We start from the raw sequence: 27,848 nt of genomic DNA, 5'->3' as shown, positions 1-27,848 counted from the left end.
CAGAATTCCAGGGCACAGCCAGGATAAGCGTACTTATGCACAGACTGAAACAAGGCCATCTTTTCCACCGAGTGGGGCAGGAAAGAGGTATGGTTGAGTAAGTCGCTGTTAGGTTGCAAAGCAGAAGTTGTGAGCTGATCACCTCCACCTTCTCCATTGAAGAATCTGTCTCAAATTCAACTATAAGCCAATTCACATTACGATTAGCACTTCAGAAATTTCTGTACAATAAAAAGATTGCCAAAAGCAGCTAATATATTTGCTTATTCCAAAACAAGCAAACTATTTTAACAATCTGAACTTTATTACAACTTTCGTTTCATTTACTGGTTTTCACTCATTCCACAAGCATCTACAGAATGCCTTACTATGCTGATCACTGGGAATACACGAATAAATTAGGGCTGCTGCCCTGAAAAAATTTATGTAAGTGGAGAAAACTGACATTTTTAGGATTTCAAAATCCAACCTGGTAAGTGTCACAAAAGACGGAGGTATTAACACTACTTGTGGGAGTTAGGAAAGACTTAGAAAAGCTGACATATGAGCTGCGCCTTAGATGATATGACTCACTTTTGCAGGGTCCAGGGTTTGAAAAAAAGGGGCTCTAAAGCATATAAATGCTTATAAAATGCTTTCAGAAAATAAAACTGAAAAAAATTACTCTCAACTATTAATTATGGTAATTTTTTTTTCAAAAATGTTATTCATCTTTATACTTTGAAAACCTAAAACTTTATTTTTTTTTGAGATGGAGTCTCACTCTGTTGCACAGACTGGGGTGCAATAGTGTAACCTTGGCTCACTGCAACCTCCACCTCCTGGGCTCAAGCGATTCTCCTGTTGCCTCAGCCTCCAGAGTAGCTGGGACAACAGGCATGTGTCACCATGCCTGACTAATTTTTGTAATTTTTGTAGTGACAGGGTTTCACCATGTTGGCCAAGCTGGTCTCGACCTCTTGACCTCAAGTGATTTGCCCAGTTCAGCCTCCAAAATTGGTAGGATTACAGGTGTGAGCCAGCGCACCCAGCCCTAAAAACCTAAAACATTTAAGGATTATATTCAAGGGGGAAAAAGCCGCAATAATTTACAGTAGACATTTCAGAGAAAAGAGATTTATCAAGCATTATGTCCTTTAAAAATATTTCTTGTGTATATACATACAAAAATACACATAAACAGAGTATCAATAAACACATATGTAGATCTTCATTTTTATATTTCTTTTTATTTTTAATGTATTTCATCTTGATTTGTTTTTAATGCCAGGTACATTAAAAATAAAAAAGAAATATAAGCAATATAATAAAACTTTAAGCAATTTTATCATAGTTATTCCCTATTCAATGCCTTAAATCCTTCATACAGCAATGCAGAAAATAACTACCTCTCTAAACACATATACTGGTATTTCTCATTTAAGAAACACCAAGCCTGTAGAGTCTTACATGGGGCAATCCAGTGCAGCGCTTTTTTTTTTTTTTTTTTTTTTTTTTTTGAGACGGAGTCTCGCTCTGTTGCCCAGGCTGGAGTGCAGTGGCCGGATCTCAGCTCACTGCAAGCTCCGCCTCCCGGGTTTACGCCATTCTCCTGCCTCAGCCTTCTGAGTAGCTGGGACTACAGGCACCTGCCACCTCGCCCGGCTATTTTTTTTGTATTTTTTAGTAGAGACGGGGTTTCACCGTGCTAGCCAGGATGGTCTCAATCTCCTGACCTCGTGATCCGCCCGTCTCGGCCTCCCAAAGTGCTGGGATTACAGGCTTGAGCCACCGCGCCCGGCCCAGTACAGCTTTTAATTGTACTAATTCACAATTCATTAATATCATGCATGAGGCAGAAATGATGAATCAAATTATTCTAGTTGGCTATCACCATCTGGAAAATTCACAGAATAACTTTATTTACTGAATATAACAGTATTCATAGTTAAAGCAATTTCACACATTTTTAAAATGCTGGTTCTTTAAAAATAATTAATGGTCTACTTATAAAAATAATCTTGTAAAGTTATTTCACAAATCAACCATGCCTCCTAACACTGAAAAGGAATACTTTTAACTAAAATACAGTATAATCTTTTATTTATTCCAAAATGTAAGTCACTGGTAAATAAATACAGAATTCCATAATACTTCTTTCATTCTTAGAGAAGAAATGGTTTTTCAAGGCACAGTATTTTGTTTTTATTAGTATGGTATGCAGCTGTATTATTTGTACTGCTGCCCAGCATTCAGTAAGTGTTCAAAGTATTTCAAACTGGCAATTCGTATTTAATGCTTAACAAAAGAGTCATGATAGTGACTATTGGGAGCATAAGGATAAAACTGAGCCACATTTATTCTGGGGGAAAAACCTACAAAACTGAAAAGAATGACCATTTTCCACATTAAACTCTACATTAGGAAAAGAAAAGTCAATTTACAAAATCAACATTTTTTTTTAAGTGTCAGACAGTGACTTCCCAGAGGCTTAGAAACATAAGTATTATGTTATTCCATTAGAAAACAGTTTTTCACAAATTCAGTTATATATTTAAACTCTCGATGAAACCTCATCTGTTTACCCAAATCAGAGGAAATAAAGCTGTCTGCAGGAAACAAGACAGCAGCTTATTGATCCAGCATTACAAGGTTGACCTTCTCTCAACAGAATGTTTAGCTACGTTATGTTGGTATAAAAGGCAAAGGTTAGGACACAAACCCCTTCTCACTTCCTCTGGTTATGGACTTTGTAACTGTAAAATATGTGGGAACTCCTACATTTCCAAATTTCCAATCCTTTAATCTATGGCCCAGGAAACTATCAGAATAGGAAGAAAGTAATGAAGATGCCGTTTAAGACAAAATTTAACAACACGCAAACCCCTGAAATATTTTGTTCCAAAAATAATCAAACAGCAAAACAGTTTTATAGGTAGTAAAAGATTACAGACAATAAAATGAGAAGAGGCTTAGAGATCATCTAACTTTACAGTGTTTTTCCATTTGCTAAATTAGGGCCATAGTATCAAGGTTTTACCATGCTCTGTAGCACCTTCCTATAACGTAAATGCTTTCTGTGCCACGGTCAATGGAGATTTGATGTTATTCTCCAAACGAAACATTACTGACTTTAAATAAACATACTCCTTGCTTCCAAGGCCTGACAAAGTTGTGTCAAAAGGATACAGGAGCCAGTTTGAAGAGGATGGCCAAAGTTGGAACAATTTGAACATCAAAAAGAATGCCTGCAATTGACTATAACACTGAATATATAAAAATCCTTAAGTCAAAAATGATACTCGAAAAGAGAAACACAACCAAAGAAAAAAACTCGAGATAACTATTATGCCAACAGTTTATTCTGAAATTTGATAAAAGGGAAAATTAAGTACTTATCCTGCATTTCAAATAAAAGGCTGTATTTCACAGTAATCAAATAGCCCGCATTAATGAGGGAAAGCTATTTTGCTCAGAAAATTGCAACCTAATAAAATTGAAGAAATAATTAAACTTAAAAATTCCATTTTAGGGTATAGAGTGTTAATGTTGCAAGAATTCTAGAGACTGGTTGCACAACAATGTGAATGTGTTTACTCCTACTAAACTGTACACTTAAAAATGACTAAGATGGTGGCTGGGTGCAGTGGCTCACACCTGTAATCCCAGCACTTTGGGTGGCCAAGGCAGGCAAATCACTTGAGGTCAGGGGTTCGAGACCAGCCTGGCCAACATGGCGAAACCCCATCTCTACTAAAAAGTACAAAAAATTAGTCAGGCGTGGAGGTGCGTGCCTGTAATCCCAGCTGCTGGGGGGCTGAGGCATGAGAATCGCTTGAAACAAGGAGGCAGAGGTTGCAGTGAGCTGCGACTGCACCACTGCATTCCAGCCTGGGCAGCAGAAAGAGACTCCGTCTCCAAAAAAAATGCTAAAATGGTTAACTTTAGGTATGTATATTTTACCACGATTCTTTAAAAATCCCATTTTACCACCATTTTGCTATTCCCAAAGAGAAAACTGATTCAGGTAAAATCACCAATGGATACTAACACTATTATGTCAAAGACTGTCAAAGAACTAACTATTTATAGGGTACCAACATCTCACTCCTCCCAGATTACATGCCAGTATCAAAGGGAAAACTATAATTTTACAATGGGGAGATCTGTCATCACCTTACTCAATCTTAGCTTCACTAATAGTGAGATAACTGCATTATGTGGTTCCTGATATTAAGCAATGTAAAGCATACAAAATTGGCTATGAAAATACTCTTACCAAAAATGGTTGCTCTGAATCTAATCAAGAATTTAGATCTAAATTCTACTTTACAGAAAATATAGAGTTTAGACGAATGACTTAAACACTCTTACATAGAAACAATTAAGCCAGCTAAGAAAAACAAAGATTCTCCAAAACCTGTAACATCTTGCATCTCGCTAACAGGTCACCATCATGAAAAGCGAATAAAAAAGGAAGGGGAAGAATTATTTTAGACTGTAAGCAACTTAAGTGACATAATCATAACTAAATGCAATATGTGCTCCTTGGCAGGATTCCAGTTTGCCAAACACACTATAAAAGACATCATGGGAATGACTGGAGAGACTTTAACATAGCATAGATATTAGATAATATTAGAGAACTACTGTCAACTGATTAATATAATAGTGTGCTGGTTAAATGGGAAACAGTCCATGTTTTTTACAAATACATAACAAAAAAGTTAGGGCTGAAAATGTGATGTTTCATAATTTAAATTACTTCAGGAAAAAACATATGGGGAAAAAGTTAATGTAAGGAAATAATGTGTCCAGGCAATAATCATCCATGGCTGTTAAAAACCATTAGGCAAAAAAGCTTAATGGGAAATCAAACTTTTCCCAACAGACTGATGGATGGATCAGTCCAGCTAGAAACACCTGAGTTCACTAATCAATCTTCATTCCAAAAAGAAAACTAATCCTATATTGTATCTCTTGATGGGAAGCAGTAAGAAATATACACTAATAACTAGGAAGGATTCTATACTCCTAACTCCCAGTTAATCTTGAATCTGAGTAAGCCTCAGACCTACTACCAACGTATAGCAAATTCAGAAGAGAGAAACATATTAAACAGCACCACAGGCAGGGATGCAATCAACAAATTCCAGAATGTGGGAAACTCTAGAGAGCAAACAATAGAGTTTCAACAAATTAATTGAATATAGAACAAAACACAGTTTCAACAAATAAACTGAAAGAAAAAGAAGAGACACAAAGTAGGTATTAAGATACTGTGTTCAAGAGACATATAAACCAAACATAATATAGATCTTATTTGGATTCTAACTTAAACCAACCGTAAGAGCATTTATGAACAACTGGATAAATATGAGCACACATTGAATATTTGATAAATTAAGAAAGTAAATTTTTTAGATGTAACAACAGTATTGTGGTTTTCATTTTTTTAATGCTTACTCATCACAGACCTATTTTAAAAAGTATGAATGAAGTCATTTAATATCTGGGATCTGCTTTAAGACAATCCAGCATGGAACAGGGAACATGGGTTTGGAAGGTCCACAGATGAAAATTGGCCATATGGGAGTAATTAGTTGGAAGGCGAGTACATGGGGATTCATTATTCTACTCTATGTTTGCATACACCTCCATTATGAAAATTATTTTTTAAAAGAAACTCAGTAAGAAGGCAGGAAAGGGCCGGGCACCGTGGCTCACGCCTGTAATCCCAGCACTTTGGGAGGCAGAGGCGGGCGGATCACAAAGTCAGGAGATCGAGACCATCCTGGCTAACACGGTGAAACCCCGTCTCTACTAAAAATACAAAAAATTAGCCAGGCATAGTGGTGGGCGCCTGTAGTAGCAGCTACTCAGGAGGCTGAGGCAGGAGAATAGCGTGAATCTGGGAGGTGGAGCTTGCAGTGAGCCGAGATCGCGCCACCGCACTCCGGCCTGGGCGACAAAGCAAGACTCTGTCTCAAAAAAAATAAAAAATAAAAAATAAGAAATTAAATAAGGCAGGAAATGAACCCTAATCCCAGCATCTTCACCTCACCATAGACTCTTCATCTACTACCTAGCAAAATGAGTAACAGTCAAAAGACCTTAAAATAAAAACTAGCAAGATTTACCAGTATTAACAAAAGAAAGAAAAAGATGTAAAACCTATGCTACAAGCCTGATACAACAAATGAAAAAGTAGAGAAGATTCCAGTGAATAGCAGTGTGACTTCATCCCCGTCTCTTAATGCACTAAACATTAGGGGAAAAAGAAGGTGGTGGGGAAATGGATGGTATTATTCTGCCCTCTTTATTTATACACAGGAAAATTTCCACAAGAAAAAGTAAAAACAGATTACAAATTCCTTCAAAGGATCACTATAGAACATTTATTTAATTTCCCACATAAATTGGTTGCTTTCTAATTTCCCATTTTCTCACTTTTATGCCACTTCTAATTGTCAAGGAATAACAGAAGGATTCTTGCTTACTGGGTGAGAAATCTAACTAGCAAAACTAAAAAGTTTCCATCACTGTGCTAGAAAAATCAAGACTGATTTTACTGTAAAATGTCTCACTTGAACTGAAAACCTGGTTTGTGGTCCACGGAAATTACTAAGACAGCTGCTTTCTCCTTTTCTCTTTTGGAAATGAAGCTGGAGTAGAAATTCTTGTGTAATCTGTATTTGGATGTGGTGTTTGCAGAGGATTATTATCTTCCCAAATTTCTAAGTGGTTCCATCTGTTTTTAGGGGGAATTTGGCTTAGGCTGATTTCAAAAAATGAAGAACCAAGTAAGAAATCTGAGGCTGGGCAAGGTGGCTCAGGCCTGTAATCCCAACACTTTGAGAGGCCAAGGCAGGCAGATTACTTGAGGTCAGGAGTTCGAGACCAGCCTGGCAAACATGGCGAAACCTGTCTCTACTAAGAATATAAAAAAATTAGCTGGGTGTAGTGGCACGCTCCTGTAATTCCAGCACTTAGGAGGCTGGGGCAGCAGAATCGCTTGAACCCGGGATGCAGAGGTTGCAGTGAGCCGAAATTGCGCCACTGCACTCCAGCCTGGGTGACAGAGTGAGATGTTGTCTTAAAAAATATCAATAAATAAATCCAAACAGCCTTACATTTAGCATTTAGGTATACTCTTTGAGTGGTTTTAAGAAAAACAAAACCAATGAAGTATTAACAACAACAAAAATTGAACCAGAAGCTGATAAAAAGCCTCTGCATGTACTACCAATTCATAGGATGAGGGCACAGGTTAAACTACACAGGGATGGAATCAGAAAAACAGAAATTGCAGGAAGGATAGAGGACAACCCAATTTCTTCAACAACAACAAAAACTGCAAGGAAATATAAAAGAAAGAAGGGGACAGAACCAATAGATTAAAGAGAACTGAAGAGACCCAGCACAATCTCAATGTATGTACATAACTTGGATCCTGATTCAAATAAGAGACTATGAAAGAAGCAAAGACAAATGGAAATTTGAACACAGTGAATACGTGATGACATTAAGGATTTACTGTTAATTTATTTAGATATTATAATGGTATTCTCAAGAGTCTCATCTTTTATAAATACATACCGAAGTTATGTAGATGGAATGATGACATGCCTGGGAATTGCTTCCAAATAATACAGTGAGAAGTGAAGTGAATAGAGAGATTGGTGAAAAAAGGCCAGCCATGAGCTGACAGCTGTTAAAGCCGAATGGTGGGAAAGGAAGGGGGAGTCAATATGTTATTCAGTTTAGTTTTATATATATTTAAAACTTCCTAAATAATGCTTTTTTTTTTTTTGAGACGGGGTCTCACTGTGTTGCCCAGCTTGGAGTGCAGTGGTGCAATCACCACTCACTGCAGCCTTGGCCTCCTGGGCTCAGGAGATTCTCCCACCTCAGCCTCCCAAGTAGCTGGGACCACAGGCACTGGTCACCATGCCTAAGTTTATTTTGTACTTTTTGTAGAGATGGAGTTTCACCACATTGCCCAGGCTGGTCTCAACCTCCTGGGCTCAAGTGATCCTCCAGCATCAGCCTCCCAAAGTGCTGTGATCACAGGCATGAGCCACAGTACCCAGTCAGTAATGTTTTTAAAAAAAAAAAAAATTGAAATAATGGAAATGAAAATAAATTAATAATGGAAATAACAGTTAGCATATAAAATTCTTAAAACTTTTTACTTTAAAAATTAATTTCTAAAACAATTGAGACATTTTTGACAAAAAAGTAGAATCATGATAAATAAAATTCAGAATCTTTTTCATCTTCAAATAACTTTAATCATCTTAAAATTTCAGCAAGTCACAAAATGGAAATCATAAAATCTTAAGGCTTGGAAGACACCTTGGTGGTCACAATGTTCCATCTCCCACCCAGTGAATCTTCCTCCCACCTTCCAACGGCTTGTTGTCTGGGTCCTCAGAGCCGGGGAAAGCACTCCTTTCCAAGACAGCCCCGTTCCATTGTCAGCCTGCTCCAACTATTAAAAAGTTCTTCTGCTACCAGGTAGAAAAATTCCCTTCTCCAAATTTCTTAGTTTTATCCATGGAAAAAGAACTCACTAATGGACTGTCGCTGCAATTTGAGAGTTGTGAAATTAAGTTAGTGGACTATTGACTGGAATTTTATTATTATCAAGTAGAAAAGAAAATCTCAGAGCACAATACACACAGTAAGGTTAAGAACTAATTTGTGAAACTTGTTTCTGTTATTCATACATCTATTTACACATACGCACATCCAGACTGAATAAAGGGTCAAGATGTAAAATTTATTTCTTCCAGCAGATTTTGTCAAAAACAAAATTAGAAAGGCAGTGCTCGAGTATTCAAAACATGGTGCTTATTATCAATATTTTATAATTCAGTGTCTTTTCAAAGAAATTATATTAAATAATTATATCTTAAACCAGCTCTCAACAAGCTGTCCCCCAGTAAGTCTTATCCCTTCAGTTATCTCAACGGCTAGTTCTTCAGGTGCTATAGTTTCTCCTCATCTCAACATCCCAGTAACCCTTCATGGATATGGTTTCCACTCATCTTTTTGAACAAATATCTATTAGTGCACACTATGTACCCCTTAAAATGAGGTATCTAAATATTCTAAGTCAATGCAAACTAGTCCATTACAGCCCACATTCTACATAAAATATTTCATACATTCATTTAAAAATGATGAGATGCTGGCAGAGATTCTTCTAAGTCACCGAAGATCCAGAACTCAAGAGAAAGACTTAACCTGGAGAGAGATGTGAGTTAACAGACTATAATAGGTAAAGTCTTGGGTGATAAAAATTAGTCAGGGCTACGAATCAAAGGCTAAGGACAGAACCCTGGGAAATAGGAAAATTGAAAGGACAGTCAGAGGAAAAGAAGTCTGCAAAGAACAGAAGGGAAAGTAGAACAAACAGCCAAAACATGTCAGGAGAGACTCGAAGACTTTCAAAGACATCCCAACAAATTTCATGTTATTTATTTCAGCCCATTTTGTAGCTAACAAGACAATCTAGGTACAGCTTACTCGGTTTTCCCTGCAAACTTCTGTGAAATCTGTATATCTCATAAGCAATCCTTGTTTGTTATCATTAAAAATCACTGGCAAAAATATCTTGGATAGGAGATGACCAAGATTAAAATTTCAGTAACAAATACCACCAGAGATTTTTCTCCAAAGTTGTTTATAAAGATATAAAGATACTATGAAAATTTTATCAAATGTTTTGACAAGATACAATCCCTATATTTTTCTTTCCCTGTATTTTGTTTGTTTGTTTTTGAGACTGTTTGTGACTCTGTCACCACCAAGGCTGGGGTGCAGTGTGGCAAGATCATAGCTCGCTGTAGCCTCCATTTCTGGAGCTCAAGGAATCCTCCCGCCTCAGTCTCCAAAGCTAATTTTTTTTTTTTTTTTTTTTTTTTTTTTGGTAGAGACATGGTTTCACTATGCTGCCCAGGCCAGTCTCAAACTCCTGACTGAAGCAATTCTCCCACCTCGGCCTCCCAAAGTGCTAGGATTACAGATGTGAGCCACTATGCCCCGGCTCTTTCCTTCTTAAAGAAAGGACACTTTATGATGAGCAACAGACATATAAATTAGGACTTATTTCAGGGTACCTGAACCACCTAAGAGGAAACGGACACAAAAAGCAACATCATTTGACCACCATCACACTTAACTAATGAGAGGACTGGAACTTGAGGCTAGAACAATTGTCTTTCTATCCTCTGCTCCTTTCAGAAACAAAAGGGAAAAAACGGTATCAAATACCTGGTTTGCTGAAATTCCGGTCACTATAGATTCGGGATAAACTCCTAGAAAAGTCTATACTCAGCAGTACTGACCAACAACGTCCAATATTCCAATAACACACCTGCCATTTCAAGGTACTCAAATGGAGACAAATTTTCACCTTTCAATGGTACTGTGAACGACAGGCTTCAACAGCTCCTTTGTAACCTATCAACATTCCAGATAGACTCAACATTCCATTTCTTTTTTTAGTGGGCAGAAGGAAGACGGTAAGATGGAGGTTATCACCTTATCCTCTACATGCTTCCATTTTCCTGCTTCCCCTTTATAACTAAAGCTGGTAAAGGAACATGGTGGGATCTCATCAGTGCTTTCTAGTTTCTGAATGAAAACTCTCCCCCAATGATCAAATTACATCCTAATGCAATAGTGTAGTATTGGCTCTGATTCAAGATAGTTACCCGTGGGGAGGGGAATGCAAATAGGATCGGGGTTTGACGTAGTTTACATATTCTTAGGGATAATATAAGACAGTAGTTATGGCTATAGGCTCTGGAACCAGACAGCCTGGGTTCAAATCCCTGCTCCACCATTAATTGGCTGAGTGATCCTGAGCAAGTTATTTCAAACTGCAGTGCCTCAGTTTTCTTATAGGATACTTAGGATAATAGTACCTACCACAGAGAGTTACTACAAGAATTAAATACATAAATATACGTAAAAGTGCTTATAGATAACCAGCATGGTGGTACACACCTCTAGTCCCAGGTACTCAAGAAGCTGAGACAGCAGGATCACTTGAGCCCAGGAGTTCAAGGCTGTAGCATGCAATGATCACATGTGTGAGTAGCCAGTGTACTCCGGTCCAGACAACACAGCAAGACCCCACCTCTAAAACAATATTTAAAAATAAAAGTGCCTATAGAATAGTGTCTGACATATATTAAGTATTCAAAACATGGTGCTTATTATTATCAGTATTTTATAATTCAATGTCTTTACAAAGAAATTATATTAAATAATTATATCTTAATTGAAAGTACAAATTAAAATATAAAATAAACTATCTCCAACATAAAAATACTGCCTGTTACTTAGGAAAAGCACTTCGACTATGAAGTGATTGTCTGCTGCAGCTATAATGCCAACAATTTACATAATGATTTCTAAATTAGTGTATCATTGATGTTTAAGGCATGTACCTTCCCTTCTATACTGCCAGACAGAACCATATACAAACAGGTTGCTTTGATTTTATAACTGTGTAGTTCCATTAAAGTTCAGTCAGCTAAAAAAGAATATTTTGCTTGGTTTAGTTCCAACATATTTCCACTAAACTATGTTAGGCAAAAGAAGGAAAGAAAGAAGGCAGGGTGGGAGGAAGAAAAGTTTTCATACAGGCGCGGTGGCTCACGCCTGTAATCTCAGCACTTGGGAGGCCGAGGCAGGTGGATCACGAGGTCAGGAGTTCAAAACCAGCCTGGCCAAGATGATGAAACCCCATCTCCACTAAAAATGTAAAAATTAGCCATGCATGGTGGTGGGCACCTGTAATCCCAGCTACTCAGGAGGCTGAGGCAGAGAATTGCTTGAATCTGGGAGGCAGAGGCTGCAGTGAGCCAAGATCACACCACTGCATCCAGCCTGGGCGACAGAGCGAGACTCCATCTTAAAAAAAAAAAAAAAAAAAGAAAAGAAAAAAGAAAAATCTAAAAACAATAAAACATAATATAAACATAGGTAGGAGTCATAGGAAAAAAATTATACAACATCAACTTTAACATTACCTTGAGAAAATATGAGAATTTGAAGATCAGTTCAGATTTGGTTTAGAAATTGTTAGGGTTTTTTGCTGTATTTTTTGTTTTATGTGCCTTGTTTTTAGCACTGGTTAAAACATTCTCTATGTCCACAATGCTACATTTAGGTGAAACTGCTTTCACTGACTAAAACAATATTCAGATATTCATTCCAAAAACATCATAACAATATGTCACAAATGATCTACTTTCTGTTATTCCACAATATCAGTAATAAATATGAGCTTTATTTGGGAGACCACGAAGCACATGCCAAGAAAAGGGAAGCGGAGGGAATCTCACTTATTCACAAATAAAATTATATGATGTCTAGAATTTGCTTTAAAAAAAAGAGGAGAGTGGATCAGGGAGTCAAAGGGAAATACAGATGAAACAAGACTGGTCACGTGGCTGGTAACTGTTGAAGCCAGGCGAGGATACGTGAGGTTCATTATACCAGTATTCTCTACTTCTGAATATATTGAAAAATTTCCATAGTAAAAAGTTTAAAAAAAAAACACACTTTTCTGTAACTGATAATGATACATTCTTTCTTCCAAAAACACTTCGATAATCAGATGCTATATGACTTTAAAAAAACAACCTAACCAAACATGGCTTTAGAAAACCTAACCGGGAAAAAAAAAAGTCCTCAAAAAAAATGCCACATTATCCTTCACTGCTATTATGTGTTCTACACAGAGCAAGTAACACATAAATCATAGATCTATAGACTATTCTAGAATCTATCCTCTTTCGATTTAAGCTTGCAGCACTGAGGATGAAGGTGAAATGGGCTCAATTAGGTAGGAGCCACATCTGCACCACATATGCAGCCCACATCTACGGCTCTTCATTGCAGAGCTGCAACAGTTTAGAATATCTTCAACATACCTTTATTTTCCTCCTGTTTTCGGGCGGAGGGAGGTGGGGGAAGACGAATGTATTCACATTCCCATATGTGTGTAATTTAAAACAGACAATCTTGGCATTAAGGAAATCAAGACGTAGGCTTTACTGATGTTGATTTTAATGGCCAAGATCCAGAAACAGTTCTGGTTACAAGTTCATGGATAAACTCTTGATTTCTTTGCAGTGGACAGACCCAACTCAGTACGTGACATTCTGACCTTTCCCACACACAGCTTTTACCCGCGTTATTAAGGAAGAAAAGTTTTCCTTTTTCTCCTTAAGAGAAGTGGATTAAAGAAAATTTTCCAAGGAAAATTTTCATTTAGTAGCTTTTCTACCAGAGTGTAGACATTTAGTAGCATTTCTACCAGAGTCTAGAAGCAATTGAACAGAGTACTGGGAAACAGTAAAAGATTATCATAATAAAAATGGTCCCCAAAAGCAAAGGCTGAATATGAACCATTGTCTAGCTTATAACCACTGCCACATTTGCTTTTCAAATACTTGTGGAGGCATTTGGCATCATTTTGCAATAATCCCATAGGACTTTTACTTCCTTGTTTTTTCAGTAGTATTTCAAAATGTTGACACATTTATTGAACTATTTTTGGAAGACCGAGCTCTGTCTACCTTCAAGACTCAAGACACAAATATATAAAAGCTACAGGACATCCCTCTAGCTATAAAACTTGGCAGATTTCCTGAGTTTTCCAAGAAAATTTCAACTGGCAAAAGTGCACAGTGTAGAGAGCACAACTCTGGACATAAGAGACCTTGGCTGTGCCTGAAGCTCCATTAGTAACTGCTCCAGGACTCTGGTTAAGTTTAAACTCTTTACTTTTCTTACTTGTCAGACCCGTGGTACAAAATTGTTTTAAAAATCAAATGGGGGCTGGGTGCGGTGGCTCACACCTGTAATACCAGCACTTTGGGAGGTCAAGGAGGGCAAATCACCTCTGCCCTCCTTGGTCAGGGTAGGAGGAAGAAAAGTTTTCATACAGGCGCGGTGGCTCACGCCTGTAATCCCAACACTTGGGAGGCCAAGGCAAGTGGATCACGAGGTCAGGAGTTCAAAACCAGCCTAGCCAAGATGGTGAAACCCCGTCTCCACCAAAAATATAAAAATTAGCCATGCGTGGTGGTGCGCACCTGTAATCTCAGCCACTCAAGAGGCTGAGGCAGGAGAATCGCTTGAACCCGGGAGGCGGAGGTTGCAGGGAGCCGAGATTGCACCACTGCACTCCTGCCTGGGCGATAGAGCGAGACTCTGTCTCCCAAAAAAAAATGAAAGACTCAAGTCATTTAGCATACCAACACACTCTGGGGAAATACTTTCCTTATCTATTCCCTGAAACATCTTCTACATTAACGCATAATAGATTTGAATTTCTAAATCTCTAAAACCCACTGGGCAACTAAATTAACCAACACTAATCACATAACAGGCATTGGATCATACTGACATTTCCTCAGACCTCACAGTCACTACTGACCCACTACGACATTCAGAACCTTCCTTTTTGTTTTACCATCCCCAAACCCATACTCAAAAATCCCTAACATCTGTACCTTCACATTAATGTAAATCCTTAATTATGTCCCACCTAGTAATGAAATGAAATTTTCACCCTTACAGTATTTAACAGAACCTGCATATGTTCAAAGCTTTCTGTAATCCCCAAATCATATTCAAACAATATTCTTTTATTTATTTATTTTTAATAGAGATGTAGTTTCCTTGTGTTGTCCAGGCTGGTCTTGAATTCCTGAGCTTAAGTGATCTGCCCACCTTGGCCTCCCAAAGTGCTGGGATTATAGGCATGAGCCATCGTGCCTGGTCCAAAGAACATTCAAGTATATGTGTGACAACAATATGTCTGTCTAAAGACAGACAAACTAAGATACTCAATAAATCTAAACTAACGCTGTCACCTCTAATACACAACAAAAACAAATTTGGTAAGTATGTATTGTTAAGTCTAGTTCAAGTATATAATATTTCTAAGAGTTAATACTGAACTAATCCTTGAAAGACCACAGGAAAAATATATAATACATTTACTTAACTTTTCCTAGGAAGCAGCTTCTTGACCAATAACGTATCAATTATCCACTCACAGGCACCCTAGATGTTCACTCAATCACCTGACTTTTCCACCTCCCTCTATATAAATGAACTTCAACCCAGCAGCTGGCATGGGGAAACCAGTATAAATTTATTATGGCTGCAGTCCTTATCAAATGTGAGTACCATGGCAATCTTGTGGAATTTTGTTTTTAATCTGTTTAAATTCCAAAATCTAATATATTTAACATAAGCTAATTTCTGCTTCCTCCCGGAACCACACTAAAATGACAGTGAGAAAAGTTTTCTTACAAGGAACATATTCACAAAAGCAAAGCAAAAATAATAATAATAATACAATAAAAAAAAACAATGGGAAGGGTCAGGCCAGCAGATATGTCAACAAAATTTTAGAAGATGGAAAGCAGATGTACAAGGTAACTGACTTAGCAGAGCAGAGGAAGCAGAAAACTGTTACTGTTTTGGTGGGGGCCTACAAGAAACAAGTTGATTGTTGGAAAAGTCCTGAGAGCCTGAAGAATTGGAGGTTCCAGGTACCTCTGAGGACTTAGGTGAGAGAAAGAGCATCCTTCAAATGGCTTCAAAAGATGCCTTCAAAATTTGGAGGGAAAGTAATCACCTAACAGAATTCTATATACAACCAAACTGAGAGTGGAGAAAGACATTTTAAGACATGCAAGCCTCAAGAAACCCACCTCCCATTCGCACTTTTTTGGGCAACTACTAGAAGTCTTCATTAAGGAAATTACGATGTAGCCTGTGCTGATGTTGATTTTTTTTCTTTTTTTTTTTGAGACGGAGTCTTACTCTGTCACCCAGGCTGGTATGCAGTGGCACAATCTCGGCTCACTGCAACCTCCACCTCCTGGGTTCAAGCAACTCTCCTGCCTCAGTCTCCCAAGTAGCTGGGACTATATAGGCAGGCACCACCACACCCGGCTGATTTTTCTATTTTTAGTACAGATGGGGTTTTGCCATGTTGGCCAGGCTGGTCTCAAACTCCTGACCTCAGGTGATCCACCTGCCTCAGCCTCCCAAAGTGCTAAGATTACAGGCATGAGCCACCACACCCAGCCACTGATGCTGATTTTAATGGCCAAGATCCAAAAACAGTTCTGGTTACAAGTTCATGGATAAACTCTTGACTTTTTGTCAGTGAACCAAGAAAGAAACATAGAGCCCAGAAAAAGAGGCAAAGGACTTCCCTGCACACAGCTACACAGCAGTTCTAGAAATAAAACCAGTTCAGGACGATGGATGGCCCAGCCAGTAAGGATAGCTTTAACATAAAAAGAAAATGGAACCAAAAGATTGTATCATGTTTGATCCTATGGGCAAGAATTTCACAGTTTCTAAAATAGTTTAAAGCTGAACCAAGGATGGGTACAAAGAAAACAAAGAAAATAAGGAAAAGGATAAGGATCAGGATAACTTCAGGATAAAACATAAAGTTGTAAAAGAAAGTACATGTAATCAAAGCACTTTACATGACTCAGCTTTGGTATATATAAGCTGGAAAATGGAAGAGGGGAGAAAATGGGAAGAAGGAGTTAGTAAGGAAGCTAACTAGAGGTAGAAAGTCAAACAGGTATTACATTTAAAATGTAAAAATCAAGAAACAGGAGTAAGCAGACCTCAGCAAGGTAGCAGAATAGGCTTTTCTAGTGCTTCTCTGCCCCACTCGGCCTGCTAACCTCACCCCTACAGAAACATCAATTTGAACAACTAACTACACACAAAAATACAAACTTTTTTTTTTTGAGGAATTTCACTCTCATTGCCCAGGCTGGAGTGCCATGGCACAATCTTGGCTCACTGAAACTTCTACCTCCTGGGTTCAAGCAATTCTCCTGTCTCTGCCTCCTGAGTAGCTGGGATTACAGGCATGAACCACCACACCCAGCTAATTCTGTATTTTTAGTAGAGACAGGGTTTCATCATGTTGGCCAGGCTAGTCTCGCACTCCTGACCTCAGGTGATCCACCCACCTCGGCCTCCCAAAGTGCTGGGATTACAGGTGTGAGTCACCGTGCCCAGCCACTAAACTTTTAACAAATAATAAAACATAAAAATATTCTGTCACTTTAAAAAAATCAAGAAACAAGAAAATCATGTTATTTAGAGACAAAACACCAGAAAATAAAACCAAAACTAGTGAAAGTAGCTGTGGCAGACTGTCACAGTTACTACTTGAGACCATGACTACAACAGTTACTACTGTTAACTACTTGAGACCATCATTCGGAGACTGAACAAAGTGACGAAGGGACAAACGTGGAAATGATAACACACACACACACACAAGAAACTGTTTTAAAGGGCCAGGGGAAGAAGAAAAGAGCTCCCTGCTTCTAGTGAGCAAAGGCAACCCCTGAGCTTCCACAGCCCTTTCTATTTATTGGGTAACAAGAGCAGGGAGGAGGAGGTAACGACTGGTCAACTACTTAATTGATCACAGGTTCGTATTGTTACTAACAGGCTTCACATGTACCTAATCACAAGAAACACTGCACTTGGGGTGTGACTGCCCTCAACATTCCTTCTGGGTGGCATATGCAGTTTGTCAGTTTGCTAACATTCTACATTTATGAGAAACAGTTTGCTGCTTACTCCTATAGCCTCCCGTGGTATACTGAGTTGATCACGACCCTCATTCTTTCGACCTCCAACATTTCTCCCATTTTGTTTTTGAATTAATTGAGAAAGGCAACTACAGGCTGTACAGCCCTTAATTGCCGGTTGGTGGTCCAGCTGATCTCACAGACACACAGGAAACCACGGCCAGCATGGCCACAAACATGGAGTCAGTAGTCTCTGCCTGACCCTGACACTCTAACAGTTTCTCAGCTTCCTGCATAGTTTTCTTTATCTGTCCCCATGTCATGGGGGTTGATGTCATGTGACTAGTCAGTCCTCTGTTCCATCTTTGCATTCAGATTCAACTGGCTCATGGCTTGTATTAGGGGAACCAGACCTGTAGCTGGAATCCATGGGTCTCTCCAGTCTTCCATTCCAAGGTCACACACACCTTGAGGGCACCCACACGGTTTGTTCATCTCCTTATGTTGCCGCCGGCAGACTTGTATTGGGGTTTCTCGTTTGTCTGGTTGGTTTTAGGTTTTCTGTTCCAGCAGACTTTCCTTGTTCAAGTCCCTATAGGACCCTGTCTCCATCTGTCTCTGTCTGTCCCTGCAAGTTTCTGCTGGCTTCTGCTAGTCTCTGCTAGTCTTTACCTATCCCTATCTCTCCCTGTCTGTTCCTATGGTCCCTGTTAGTTCCTCCAAGTTGGTGCAAGTCCCTATCTTTCCCTATCTGTCTCTATTTGTCTCTATTTATCCCTACTTATCTCTATTTGTCCCTGCAGGCCTCCTCAGGTCCCTTCAGGTCTCTTCAGGTCTCTGTTTGTCACTGATAGCCCCTGTTGGGGCGCCACTTGTGGCAGACTGCCACAGTTTCTACTTGAGACCATCACTATAACAGTTACTACTGTTACTACTTGAGACCATCATTATGAGACTAAAAGAAGGGATGAGCGTGGAAATGATAACACACACACACACACACACACACACACACACACACACACACACACACACACACACACACACACACACACACACACGAAACTGTTTTAAAGGGCCAGGGGAAGAAGAAAAGAGCTCCCTGCTTCTAGTGAGCAAAGGCAACCCCTGAGCTTCCACAGCCCCTTCTATTTATTGGGTAACAAGAGCAGGGGGGAGGAGGTAACGACTGGTCAACTACTTAATTGATCACAGGTTCGTACTGTTACTAACAGGCTTCACATGTACCTAATCACAAGAAACATGCACTTGGGGCGTGACTGCCCTCAGCATTCCTTCTGGGTGGCATATGCAATTTGTCAGTTTGCCAACATTCTGCATTTATGGAAAAAGTTTGCTGCTTACTCATATAGCCTCCAGTGGTATACTGAGTTGATTACAACCCTCATTCTTTCAGCCTCCAACAAGTAGTTACCTCAGGGCAGCAGAAATCTGTCAAGAAGGGAGCTAAGGCACTAGTCTGATGCTTTTCTTCATAATCCCTGCAGTACTACCTGACTTTCTAAATCATATAAAGCACCCTGGGGAATGCCATTTGCACTTTAAATGAAAGCAAAAAGTGCAAAACCACAGGAAAGGCAGAAACTAAAGGTGGGGGGAGAGCCACATTTTATTCCGATGTATTTTATCCTCTGGTATATTTTTCTAATATTGAAACATCAGGCTAGAAACATTAAATGTTTCTAGTCTGAAAAACAAGATGAAGGGTACTCCCTGTTCCAGCGTGATTCAAGAATCATAGAACTAAAAGTAGTACTCAGGTCTGCTTCATAATCATACCTTTACACAAAAATCTAGATGGGTGAACCCAGTCAGGAAAGCAAGCCTGTCTTTTATAAAAGTTAGACACTGCAGATGCCAACAAATTCCAAAAAACATCAACTTCTACTGAGTAAAAACATCAAACAATTAAAAGCAATAACTGGAACTCACAGAAAAAACAAGAGTTTTAGCCATACACAAGCTGGGTGCCCTTGAGCCATTTATTCAATTTTTAAGCCTCAGTTTCTCATCCGTAAAATGAGCACACCAGCTACTCCAAGACAGTGCTGCAAAAAAGGAGCAGGGTTATTAACATATATAAAGTACCAATTACAGCACCTGGTATATAGTCTGTGCTACAAAACCATTAGCTTCCTTATTATTATTTTTTTACATGTTTATTGATTATCAATGCTTCATGCCTTACAGGATTACTCACAATGGAACCTAGAACAAAGCTAGAACTGAGCATAAAATGCATGCGTCAGGGACAGGTTAAGCAAAGCAGCTGATGCGTGACAGCACCAGAAACAACAGACCCAGTGGACCCAGTGGGCCCAGTGCTACACCATCATCCAGTTTTTCCAGCCTAAAATAAAGATATTGATATGAAATCTGATTTCTTAATGTTGGCAACTAACTTAAGTTAAAACACTATGTTGCTGGAAATTATGTGTGCAGGTACCTTTCACACAGATTATAAAGGTTATATTTTAATGCCATATGCAGAGGTTTAAACATTATCAATAAAAATTCTACTCACTAATAGGCTTTTTTCAGCAAGTTTACTGTGGTTATAGAGAGAAGTTATAACAGAGCATATGCACACAATTTTACATTTATAATCAGTTACCTCTGGCAACATAACAAAAAAGACTACATTATCCCTGCGTTATTGAAACTAGATCCCAACTGTTTTGCCATATATATGTTCTTTTATAAATTACCAAAAAGAATGAAGACAAGAGTTTCTAAAAGCTCAAACATTATAAACACTGGACTGAAATTGTTAAAAAAGTGGCTTTAACTGTGATCACCATAGGAAATTACCGTTTCATATCAAAGACTGTACTTCCACACAGATAATTATTCCTGACCACTGCAAGAAATCTGCTTACTACGTATTCACCAGTAACCAACCCACTAGGTCTTTTCTTAACCTAGTAATTTTTACAGATGCCAGGCACTCTGTGAAGCATTTTATAAGCATTAGCTCATTTAATCCTCATGGAACTCTGAGGTAGGTATGATTTTTAACCCCTTAGTACAGGAAATGAGGCTTTGAGAAATAATGTGCCCAAGATCACAACGGCATATGTGGCAGTCTAACCAGCATCAAACAGTGTGGACATGTTGCTGATACCTTCTAATCAATATCCCATCAAAGAAATTTGTGAGGAAATAAATGCACATTCATTAAGTTCACAGGTAAGAATATGAGTGGCCAGGATTATATCAGAATTCAGTTTAACCTTGACAATTAGGTAAATGGGGGTCAACTAAATGAATTCAAATAAATGGAAAGAAATACAATGCGGGGTAGGGGAGATTAAATGATGAAAAGAGCAATAGGGTGAAAAAATGAAAAAAGAGAAAAACAAAAGAATACTCTTAAAACATCTATCTTCTAATCTCAAAAATAAGAACTGAAACATCAGTTCTCAACCTTTTCTGTTTCCCAAAACCCTTTCAAAAACCGCTCCTAAAGTTCTCTTTCTCCCTCAACCTGTCTCTCTCATCCACTTGTACACACACACACACATACACGCAGAGATGCTGCACACACACAGGAGAGTATGTATATGGGAGCTCAATACCTCACTTAGTCTCAGGCAGTTTATGCACCCGTGAGGCCCAAGAACCCCAAGAACCCCACTCTCACCCCAGGTCAGGAGTCTGAACCAAATTATCTCCAAGTTCCCTTCTGGCCCTCAAGGTAAATGAATCTAGGGTGAAAAACAAGTAGCTTCTGGACAAAAAGAGAAAGAAACAAAGAATTATGACAGAGTGTAAATCAGATTTTAATTTTATGTATTTAAGCTACCGGGATATGTACATATATTGGTAGAATGTAAGAAACTCTGAAAAATGTGAGTAAATTCAGCACTGTTGTTATAATGGCCCAGCCCTGAAGCTCATCAGCAGGTCTGGAAACCTGATTACAAGAGCTTGGAAAAGGTGACTTCAGAGCTGGTAATCAGACCTATATGACAAGTTTTTTAAAACCACAATTATCCTGGAAAAAGGCAACTGAAGGGTAACATAGGTCTTCAAGTATTTGAAAATTCTTTCTTGAAGGTTGATGGTGAGGCCCTAAGAGCAAAGCAAGAGGAAACTGGTCTCTTCAGAAAGATTTGGTTTAAATGCATGAACTACCCTAACTGACCCTGACCTAGGCAATAAGGTCCTACAGATGAACACTGACAAAACCACTTTGGGAGCCTTTTCATGCCCTCCAGTTCCTAACCTGGAAAGAACTAAAACGATACCCATGATGCCAGATTTAGTTATCTATGCAAAATGTCAACTTGGCTATCTAAAGCCAAACCTTACTTAAGATACAGCTCAGATCTCAAGAAAAGATTGTTCTTATCCTTCAATTTATTCCAGATTATTTGGGAGACAATCTATGTACTTTTTGACTTTATGGCTCTAATATGCTAGAGTGAAAATATGCAAAATTCAGAGAGGTGTCTGTGAAGTGAAAACATGTTTTGATTTTAAAGATAACTGAGAATATGAAATTAGCTCAATTGCAATCTTTGAAGAAAAAAAATCCAGAAGCAGTATGAACGCACTCATAGATCACATGAAATCTATTCCAATGCCAAGGGGTAAGAGATATCACTTTAAAATAAGAAAATTCAGAAAGCTCTGAAATTCTAATTAAAATTAATACTACCCCAACACCACAGAAATATACAGATTATCTACTCTTCTAGACATGAAAAACATGCATCTAAGAAACTTACAACACAGATTCGAAGCCAACCACAAAACCAGGAGAAACAATACCAGTGGTTAGAAAAGCAAATCCTCTAAATGAAATATTACTGACATGACATTTCTACATGAAACATTACCCATTTCTACGTCAACTCTATCAAAGAATCTTCACTAGATTCTTCTCCTCTAATGTATTAAAGGTTCAATGAATTAATTCCTCAAATATTTATTCAATACAGACAATGAGTAGGTGCTTCACATCACGAATACATACAATATTCCCTTTCTCATATGAAATACATATACATACACATACTTTATTGAAAAAGCTACCAAAATCCACTGGCTATAACTATAAACCGGCTGGGCACGGTGGCTCACACTTGTAATCCCGACACTTTGGGAGGCCAAGTCTGGTGGATCACTTGAGGTCAGGAGTTCAAGACTAGCCTGGTCAACATGGTGAAACCCTATCTTTACTAAAAATACAAAAATTAGCCAGGCATGGTGGCACACATCTGTAATCCCAGCTACTTGGAAAGCTGAAGCACCAGAATCACTTGAACTGTTAAGACGGAGGTTGCAGTGAGCCGAGATCACAGTCACTGCATTCTAGCCTGGGCGACAGAGTGAAACTGTGTCTCAAAAACAAAACAAAACAACAACAAAAACTATAAATCATTTCTAGATGATAACTGAGATGATTTATTTCTTTCCTTCTTGGCTTACCTGTAACTTCTTTTTTTTTTTTTTTTTTTTTTTTTTTTGAGACGGAGTCTCGCTCTGTTGCCCAGGCTGGAGTGCAGGGGCGCAACCTGGGCTCACTGCAAACTCCGCCTCCCAGGTTCACGCCATTCTCCTGCCTCAGCCTCCCAAGTAGCTGGGACTACAGGCGCCCGCCACCACGCCTGGCTAATTTTTTTTATTTTTAGTAGAGACGCAGTTTCACCGTGTTAGCCAGGATGGTCTCCATCTCCTGACCTCGTGATCCATCCGCCTGAGCCTCCCAAAGTGCTGGGATTACAGGCGTGAGTCACCGCACTCGGCTATAACTTCTAAATAACTCTAATAGCTAACTTGGAGGCTATTTCCCTATAGTTAATGACACCAGGCATTGACTCCATTTTAGATTTTAGTCCCGGGCACTGCCCACGCAGAGAAATGCTACAAATCGTATAATATCAAGTTGCTGGTTTATGCCAAAACATGGCATCCCAAAGGATGTTCTGTCTAGAAGGTGACAGAATCACATACAAATCTTCTGTTTGCTCAGACATTCCAAAGAGATTAGAACTGTTTGCATGTTGAGAAGAAGAGACTAGGGCTAAGAGTGGATCTGCTGACTCCTAAGGGTTCAGCCCTGAGATTCCAAGATTCTATAAAAGAGCAGTAAATTAGGGTTTGGCTACTATTTGCTGACTACAAAAGCCAGCATAAACATTTACTTGAGGCTTTGAAATCTGTAAGGGTACCCAGTGGTTAGGTACAGTAATTCTGAATCTGAAAAAAAAAAAAAAAAAAAAAAAAAAGCCCACTGGAAATGTTTCTAAATAAAGGTGGGATGGAGGAAGGAGGTAGGCACATTTCTTTTGTTTTCTCCAAGTAAACAACACAGATTTTACAAATGCAAAATGTGACTCAGTGGTATTGATCCCTATAAACTGTTTATTTGCCTTATAACACTAGTAGCAAATCATACTTTTCAATAAAAAGTCCACACACAGCTTTTAAACAGACTTCTTCAGTTCAAAAAAGAAAGAAAAGGGCCCATGTCTTCAGCTGGGATTACAGGTGTGCGCCACCATGCCCGGCTAATTTTTGTATTTTTAGTAAAGACAGGGTAGAAGCAGAAACAAAACAAAACCTTCAAAAATATTTAGCATTCTGCAATATAAAATATAAACCCTACATTTCTAAATGAAATGGCAAAGATACAACCTTTGTAGTTCACTAGCCACAGTAATATGAGAGGGGTGATTCAGGGCAGAACCTGAAGTTAAACATAACTGTACGATATTACTAATTACAGAGAAATTGTACCAATAAATATTTTGGTTGTGGACTGCTTTGTCATCTTTGCAAGTATTTTTAGTTGAAAGCAAGTGGTTGGGTAGTACACGTGGACATGGTTCTGATTTTTAAATACCTATTTTTACATTCTGGTCACTGGTTAGGTTTTTTAAACTCAATTCCTTAGAACTAGTAATTTGGAAAGGGTAAGCCACAAGAATGTTACGTCAAGAAGCCAAGGATCTAACTAGCTCAGCAACTCAGATCAGCACAAAGCTCATTTGGAAACCTCCAAGTGCTCACATATCTAACGATGGACCCAGGCAGTCAGTAAGTCTTTAAGAATATGTATGAAAGTGAGCAAACTGCCCTAAAGCTATCTCCTGAAATACAGCAAAAGATATCTGAATTTCCTTCTTTTATGTTTAGATAGTTATTTTTTTGGTGGCCTCTCTTCAGATTCATCCCCTAAATTAAATTTGCTTCTTTCTACTTGGACTTAAATTTCAGATTTGAAGCATACATACCCAGTTGCTACAAAATGCTCCCTGGCAGTTTACGTTTTTTACAAAAGTTAGGAAAAATTTTACTGAAATTATAGCTTTGTTAACTGATTTTTTAAATCGCTTTTAATCTTCTTTAACAATCACCATCCAATGTAGATATCAAGAGTTCGAGGGACGTGGCTCAATTCATCCACAAATTTTCTTTCGAAGGTTTTTGCAAAAAGTGCTCTTAACTACTTGGACTAGTGGTGAAAGATTAAAGAACTGTTATGACTAGGTCTTTCTTACAGAGGGATGTTTTAAAAGGAAAGAAACCGTCCCTTCCCGTTACGCTAAATGAGCAGCCTCTTGTTCTCAGCAGTCTGTCTGCACACAAGACCACTACTGACTTCAGTGGGAATTCTGCCCAAGAAGTGAGGAAGACAGGATAGGATTAAATTAGTGCTAAATCCACACCATTGTTCCAAGCCATTCCCAGTGGTACAGTTCTCCAATAACCTCCCAAAAATAGGTATCTGAAGTTTGATGGTAGTTCTTAAATTGAATTAAAAGAATGACCACTCGAGCTCTGACAGGTGACACAGCATAGCTCTTTAAAAGTTGCGTCAAACTCACAGCCTGATGGATGTACCCCGTTGGCCCTTATCACAATTCAAGATTGCATTGCAACGCAGCCCCCATCAGTGGCTGCAACAGCCACCCAGTGATTTCTCACAGCAATGAGCCTGCAAAGGGAAACTGAATAGGATTAAGCACTATTCGTTCCCCACTGAAACCTGTTCAAAGCTTGAGAATTCTAAATCCTAGCCCTTGCAGCATAGAAACTGACTCAGTTTCCCTCAAGTGCTAAGCCCACGGTGAAATGTGACAGAACACCAACTGAAATGCTAATTCTCAAGAGCATTATAAAGAGACCACAGAAACAAAGTATTCAGTTGAAAAACAAACAATAAAAACAGGGGATGGGGAGGAAATAAAGACTGAAGAAATGAGGGGAAAACCGCGAAAGTCTTTTTTTAAAAACAGCTTAAATAACAGTAACAAGAGGAACAAGACGCCTGGCACACACATGCCATTTCAGAGGCAAGAAGTTCAAGAAACTGGGGAAAGATGTGATTCAGAAAAGTGAAAATATAGCCACAGCTTCTCTAGGTTCCACCTTCCCTCCCAACCACCCAGGGATCTTAAAATTAGGGGCAGTTGTGGTGTTGATGGGGCAATTCAATGAAAGACTACCCGGGTCAGTAGGGAGAGCTCCATACCCAGACCCCTCCCCAAAATAATAGACTCTAGGCAGGAGTTCTTCTCGCCAAACCTCATTTTATTTTAAAAAAAATTTTTTTTAATTTAAAAAAATTTTTTAAAAACTTGACCTCAGGGGAGGTGAGCGATCTGGAGAAGCATAACTGATGTCCTACCACAGACGTCAGGCTGCTGGGGGCAGCATCTGCGCCTGGGGATGGGGTCCCCAGACGCCGACTTCAACCCTGTCACGCTCCTTTAGGTTCTCCTCGTCCTTCCCCGCTGCTCCCCTAAAAATGTTCCCAACCCTCGGCCCCCAGCGCAGGAGGAGAAAAAAACAAGCCATCGGTGGTGAGATGGCCTGGGTGTGGGAACTGTAAGGATCCGAGCACGAAACACGCGTCCCTCTCCGCACCTCCCAGACGGCGCAGGCGGCAGCTGGGGGCGCGGGCGCAAGCCGACGCCTGGCCCGACCCGCACCGCGCGTGGGGCTGGCGCGCCGCCCTCGCCCGGCTTCCCGCAGTCCCCACGCGCGCGGCCGGCCCGCGCTTCCCCTCCTAAAACCTTCCTCCTGAAGGGCGACGCGGCGGCCGAGCCCCTCCCCGCGGGGGGGATGGAGCCGGATTTCTCCCGCTGCTGCTCCACGGGGCCCGGACGCGTGACCTGAGCCCACGGCACCCCGGGGGGGACGGCGTCCTCCCCATGCCCCCGCCTCTCCTGGCTCCGCCGGGACGCAGCCCCGGTCCCCCGGAAGAGGGAAGAGGGGGACCGCGGGGAGCAGCGAAGCCGGGATCCGGCCCGGAGCAACAGGACCCGGACCCCGGGGCAGGAATCAGGTCGGGCGGAGACCAGGAGGGAAAGGAGAGACGGAGCCGCAGAAAATCCCAAAGCCGGGCCCCCTCTCCCCGCCCCCCATCCCGGTGGGACCGTCCCGCCACCGCTTCCTGCCTGGGATCAGCTTCCCAGCTGCAGCCAGAGGAAAAATCTGAGCCGCCCCTGCAGCCCCACACTGACGAGTCGCCCGGCCCGTGCATTTCCGCACGCCTCCTTACCCCGACGCCGCACCTCAGGAGCTCGCTCGCCGCGGGGACCCGTCCCTCTTCGGTCCCAGCCGCCGGCAGCCGCGCCTGCCTCCTCCCTCCGCTAGGTTTCAAATTGAAATTCCCTGGCTGGGGCCGTCAGAGGACTCTGAGCGCCGGCCCCGCCCCCTTGCGGCGGAAGCCCCTCCCGCGCCCCCGCCGGACGAGCCCCCGGCGCGGAAACCCCCGCGGGCGGTCCCGCCCCCGACGCCCAGGCCCCGCCCCTGCGCGGGCGGGAGACCTTTCCCGCGGGATTCGCTGAGGGCGGCCGCGGGGACCCGGGGCTGGAGGACGTCCTTCGCCCTCAGGGCAGCCCGGATGATAGCTAATGCGCCTGGGCAAGGCGTTCTCAACTGCGGTTCCTGGCCTTAAATGTCCTCTTAACTTTTAAAAGTTATTTATTCAAAGTGCATTCGCTGACTAAACCTTCATTGAGCGCCTTCCTAGAGGTAGACACTGGAGCAGAGCCTGGAGATGCAGAATAAGGAAAACTGGGTCTCCCTCAGTCTAGAGTGGAAAAAATGCTTTCACAGAAAGGGCATTGAAAAGGAACCATTTATTCTTCCTGTGGGAAGGACAGGAGGGGTTGGGGAAACCCCGTGGAGGAAAGGCCTCCCCAGAGTAAGTAGGATTTCTCCGGGCAGAGGCCTGGGAACCTGGATTGCAGAGCATGACCACGGGTG

General features: G+C 40.4%; 1 protein-coding gene across 13 annotated transcripts in view; it reads right to left on the bottom strand.

Moving 5' to 3' along the window:
* Positions 1-27,318, bottom strand: part of EPB41L2 (erythrocyte membrane protein band 4.1 like 2) — a 226,629-nt gene extending 199,311 nt beyond the window's left edge. For 4 of the 13 annotated variants that reach the window (XM_030928693.1, XM_030928696.1, XM_030928699.1 and 1 more), the window contains exon 1: positions 27,152-27,318. The gene's annotated coding sequence lies outside the window, so the exon portion shown is untranslated. Of the gene's footprint in view, positions 1-27,138 lie in introns of all 13 variants that reach the window. The other 9 variants (XM_030928706.1, XM_010354693.2, XM_010354696.2 and 6 more) reach the window with 4 other exon arrangements.
* Positions 27,319-27,848: the final 530 nt, after the last annotated feature.

This window comes from Rhinopithecus roxellana, chromosome 4, assembly GCF_007565055.1.
Source record: "Rhinopithecus roxellana isolate Shanxi Qingling chromosome 4, ASM756505v1, whole genome shotgun sequence".
NCBI classification, from domain to species: Eukaryota; Metazoa; Chordata; class Mammalia; order Primates; family Cercopithecidae; genus Rhinopithecus; species Rhinopithecus roxellana.
The sequence above is the reverse complement of the archived record's forward strand: the minus strand, read 5'-3'. Positions and strand labels throughout refer to the sequence as shown.